Here is a 6,000-nt window from a genome sequence, read left to right on the forward strand (position 1 = left end):
GCGCCTCAGGGTATGGAGTCATTCTGATACGGAGGAAAGCATGAACCAAGTCACCAAACTAGAGAAAAGAGGACACAACCCTGTCCATCCTTGTGATCTGGCCTCTGGGCGCCCGATCCGATCCGGGCAGCACCACCAGCTTGCTTGGGAAACTTAGATACTTTTGAGGAAGACATTCCAGTAGGGGAGGAGTCTGAGATGTTTCCGGGGAAGAAATAATGGCCGGAAAATGTTCAAATTGGATGAAAACTACAAACGACTGTTTTTTAAGACATTTAAATTGGAAAGGATGAAGTAAAACTATTTGCAAATGACAACATTGTATAATTAGAAAAGCCTAAGGAAACAAAACCAGTGTAAACAAAACAAAACAAAACCTAATTGTTTTTTACCTATTAGAAGAGAAAACTGGAAATTGAAATTTAAAATAAAACCATGTAATGCTCATCAGCATTCCAATGAAATATATAAGGATACATTTAACACAACGCTCAAGTCCTATACACTGAAAGCCACATAAATCACTGCCAAGAGAAATTAAAGACTTAAATACTATCCATGTTCACAAATTGGAAGATGACAAGGTTAAAATGTCAGTTCTCCCCAAATCCCAGCAGAATACATATATATTTTTTCAATTTGGCAAGGTAACTCTAAAATGTATACAGAAATGCATAGGAAAAGCAATGTTGAGGCACATACATACTTGTTTTCAAGATAGCATGAAACTACAGTTTATAAGACGGCATGGTAGACATAAGGAGAGACAAATCAGTGAAAAAGAATAGAGTCCAGACCCGTAAATACGTGGTCAACTGATTTTCAACAAAGATGTCAGCATGTATCTTATCAACAAATAGTGCTGAATTAACTGGATAGCCACATGGAAAAATGAACCCCGACACTGGTCTCGCACCATAGGCCAAGTATTAATTTGATATGGATCATAGACCTAGAGACAAATGCTAAAACTATAAAACTTACAGAAAAAAAAAAAAAGAATCGTGACCTTGGGGAAGGCATAGATTTCTTGGATCCAATAACAAAAAAAGCATTACTCATAAAGGAAAAGAAAAGACAGATGGCACGTCATCAAAATCTAAAACCTCTGTTATTTCAAAGACACCATTTAAAAGGTGAAGATTTTTACAACACACAATATCTAAAGAATCTTTACATATAATATATAAAGAATCTTACAACTCAATAATACATATATATATAAAGAATCTTATAAATATATATAATATATAAAGAATATATAAAGAATCTTACAACTCAATAATATATATATATATAAAGAATCTTATAAATATATATAATATATAAAGAATATATAAAGAATCTTACAACTGAATAATATAACAAACTGATTTGGGGCACCTGGGTGACTCAGTTGGTTAAGCATCCGACTCTTCAACCCAGCTCAGGTATGATTTCGTGGTTCCTAGGATCAAGCCCCCATTGGGCTCTGGGCTGGCAGCATGGAGCCTGCTTGGGATTCTCTCTCTCTCCCCATCTTTGTCTGCACCTCCCCTGCTTGTGCTGTCTCTCTCTCTCTCAAAATAACTAAATAAAATACTTTTAAAAAATAACAGGGGCGCCTGGGTGGCTCAGTCAGTTAAGCATCTGACTCTTGGTTTCGGCTCAGGTCATGGTCTCACGCGTTTTGTGGGTTCAAGCCCACATTGGGCCCTGTGCTGACAGTGCACAGCCTGCTTGGGATTTTCTCTCTCTCTCTCTCTCTCTCTCTGCTCCTCCCCTGCTTGCTTTCTCTGTCTCTCTCGAAATGAATAAACTTCAAAAAAAAATTAAAAAATAACAAACCAGGGCACCCGGGTGGCTCCGTTGGTTGAGCGTCCAACTTTGGCTCAGGTCATGATGTCGTGGTTCGTGGGTTCAAGCCCCACGTCAGGCTCTGTGCTGACAGCTCTGGAGCCTGCTTCGGATTCTGTCTTCCTCTCTGTCGCCACTCCCCTGTTCGTGCTCTCTCTCTCTAAAATAAACATTTAAAAATTAAAAAAAATAATACACTGAGTTTTTTTTAATGAACAAAAGATGTGAACAGATTCTTTGCAGAAAAGATATATAAATAACAATAGTATGCACAAAGACACCCAATCTTATTAGTCATCAGGGAAATGCAAATCAAACCCACAGTAAGGTATCACTACTATTTTAAATGTTGACAAGGATGTGGAGCAGTTGGCATTCTCATACGTGGCTAAAGAGAATAACACTTGGGAAAACAGTTTGGTAATTTCTTTAAAAAGATCAACACACACTTGGTTACCATATGACCCAACAATCTCATTACTAGTTATTTAACCAAGAGAACAAAAACAGGTCCCCACAGACTTCGACACAAACGTTCGTAACAGCTTTATTCATAGTAACCCCAAACTGAAAATAATCCACATGTCCATCAACAGACAAAATAAAATAAATCACAAAGTGCTACGAGAGTTAAAGAGCCGTCAGAAAACATACCTTGTTTGGGGGATCCAAAAAGGCTTTGTGCAAGAAACCACCATTGAATACTTGAAAAATGAGGGTGATTCCGACAAATTGCAAGAGGATATTGCAGGCTGAGGGCTCACCATGAACATGGAGGCAGGACAAAACAAACCTGAGGAAAAGCGAATTGCACATTTTGACTAAACCTTAAAAATATCAGGAGAAAGAATAGAAGAAACATGTTGAGAAACACACTATTTGAAAAGGCAGCAGTGAACTTCTGAAGACTTGTGAAAAGGAAAATCATGTTAAAGAAACCTCTTTTCAAAAGCTGAATTAGGCGGCAGGAGATGAAATCAATCCTCTTCTAGGAGGGAAGTAACAAAGGCCAAAACTAGGTTGGTGTGGTCAGTTTCAGCATGAAGACAGGAAGGACTGAGGAGACTTCTTGAGACACAATAGAGTCAGGGAAAGATTTTTGTTTATTTGCTGAAGTGAAGGTGCCAGAAAACAGGGAGAGATGGTCTATGCGAAATAGGCTATTTATGAAGCAAGATCCTCTGACTGTGGGGAGATGAGAGATTAAGATAGATGGAGGAATTAGGTTCTGAAAAGAGAAAAGACACGTCTTTCTCAGGAATGAAGGAAATGGAGGTGGAGGTATTCTGAGGTAGGGAACAGAAAGTTGAGGTAGGGAACCTAATTGAAAGTGAGATGTCTTGACAGCAAAGAAGGTTTGGAAAAGCACTTAACATACAACCTTGTGTGATTTATCAAAACATCTTTGATTTTATCAATCCCTGGATTAGTCCTTGCCTTTAGGATAAAAACTGATGACTTAGCTTGATTTTAGAGCTCTCTACCATAACCTGAGCCCAAGGGAGCCAATCAAACATTATCTCTTAGTAGGTATCTGTCCCCAAAATACTGTGATCCAACTAAGCAGGTCTATTCATTGTCTGTAAACTGATCTGGATAAACTTTAATCAAATTTTGCATTCTTTTCATCTTACAAAAGTGCTATTTCCCCTTGTGTAAATTGCATTCACTCTCCAAGGCTGCATTTAATACCAGTTCTTTCAAGTGGCTTTCCCTGACCACTTCAACTTATATTGAACCCTTTGTTCTTTCCCAGCTAAAACAGTTTGTGTTGATAATGCATCATTCATTTTAGCAGTAAATTATATGTCTTCTGTTTTTACTAAACTTATGCTTGCATGTATTTTGTCTGGGAGCAGAATTGCATATCAGAGATCATGAAGTCTATTTTTTAAAATCCTTTTCAAAGGCCAATTAGTTTTGCAATTTTTAGTAGCTTTATTGAGATATAACTGATATATAGTATAGTGCATGTATTTAAAGTGTACAACTTCATAAACTTTGACCTACGTATTGTCAATGAAACCTTGATCACAGACAAGATAGTGAACATATCCATCATCTCAGAAAGTTTCTCTGTGTTCCTTTTTCAATGCTCCCCTCCTATCACACCCCACATCGTCCCCAGGCAACCACTGATCAGCTTTCCTTCATTACAGATTAGTTTGCATTTTCACGAATTTTCTGTAAATGAAATCATACATTATGTACTCTTTTCTGTCTGGCTTATTTTACTCAGAATAATTATTTTGAGCAGGTCCAGCTTCATGGGCATGCAGCTTCTGTAGTCCCATGGGGTCCTGTGCTCAAAAGGGCCTGGTGCTTGATTTAATGCTGTTTTAATTGAATGCTCTTCTTTCTGTTTTGAAATTCTTAATAATTTGTGAATAAGAGGGACTATATTTTCACTTTGCACTGTGTCCCACAAATTCTGTAGCGGAACCCTAATTTGAGATTCGGGTGATGTATGTCAGTAATTCATTCTCTTATTGCTGAGCAGTATACCTCTGTATGGATATACCACAATTTATTAATCCATTCACCACGTAATTTATTTATCCATTCATGTTTAGATGTTTGGTTCTTTTTTCCCTGTTACAAATAAAGAGGCATGAACATCTGTTAACAAGTCTTTCGTGGAGATACGTTTTCATTTTTCTTAGGTAAATACTTAGCAGTGGAGTGACCAGTTCACATATGTATGTCTAACTTTTTAAGAAAACTGCTAAAGTGTTTTCAAAAGTGGTTGTACTATTTTACATTCCGAATAGCTATATTTAAGAGTTTCAGTTGCTCCATATCCTGGCCAATACTTGGTATGGTCAGTCTTCGATTTTTACATACTTTAATAGATGTGTTGTGCTGTCTTACTGTGTTTTTTTTAAGATGGTTTTATTTATTTGTCTTTAATTTAAAATTGTTTTAATTAATTTTTTTTTGAGAGAGAGCATGAGCAGGGGAGAGGGGTAATAGGGAGAGACAGAGAGAGAGAGAATCTTTTTCTTTCAACGTTTATTTATTTTTGAGACAGAGAGAGACAGAGCATGAACGGGGGAGGGGCAGAGAGAGAGGGAGACACAGAATCGGAAACAGGCTCCAGGCTCTGAGCTGTCAGCACACAGCCCGACGTGGGGCTCGAACTCACGGACCGCGAGATCATGACCTGAGCCGAAGTCGGCTACCCAACCGACTGAGCCACCCAGGCGCCCCAGAGAGAGAGAATCTTAAGCAGGCTTCATGCTCGGTGTGGAGCTTGACATGGTGCTTGATCCCACGACCCTGGGATCATGATCTGAGCTGAAATCGAGTCAGACATTCAACCAACTGAGCCCCCCAGGTATCCCTATTTTATTGTGGTTTAAAAATTTTTTAATTAGTTTTCTTTATTTTTGAGAGGCAGAGAGAGACAGAGCGCGTGTGGGGGAGGGGCAGAGAGAGAGAGGGAGACACAGAATCAGAAGCAGGCTCCAGGCTCTGAGTGGTCAGCACAAAGACTGATGCGGGGCTTGAACTCATGAACTGTGAGATCACGACCTGAGCCGAAGTTGGTCGCTCAACCATCTGAGCCACCCAGGCGCCCCTTTATTGTGGTTTTAATTTTTCATTTCCCTAGTGACTAATGATGCTGAGCTTCTTTTCACATGCTTATTTTTCAATTGTATATTTCTTAGCTTTAGAGACTTTTCAAATCTATTCCCCATTTTCTTAGTGGTGAAGCTGTGTTCTCAGTAAGTTTTGAGAGTACTTTATAGATTCTGGATATAAGTCTTTTATCAGATATATGATGGGCTAATATTTTCTCCCATTTATGGTTTGCTTTTCATTCTCGTAACAGTGTCTTTCAAACAGTACAAAGTTTTAACTTTGACAGGGTTCTATTTACCAAGTTTTTTCTTTGATAGATTGTGTTTTTTGGGGTCATATCTAAGAATCTTTGCCTGACCCAAAGTCACAAGAGACTTTGTGCAGTTTTGTTGTGGAAGATTAGTAGTTTCAAATTCTACAGTTAGGCTTTTAATCTACTTTGAGTTGATTTTTGTATATGGTGTGAGATATAGATTGAAGTTCATATTTTTGATAATGTTCAGCACCATTTATTGAGAATCTATCCTTTCTCCACTGAGTTGCCTTTGTACCTTTGTCAAAAATGTGTTGTCTATATAT

This window comes from Leopardus geoffroyi, chromosome B4, assembly GCF_018350155.1.
Source record: "Leopardus geoffroyi isolate Oge1 chromosome B4, O.geoffroyi_Oge1_pat1.0, whole genome shotgun sequence".
NCBI classification, from domain to species: domain Eukaryota; kingdom Metazoa; phylum Chordata; class Mammalia; order Carnivora; family Felidae; genus Leopardus; species Leopardus geoffroyi.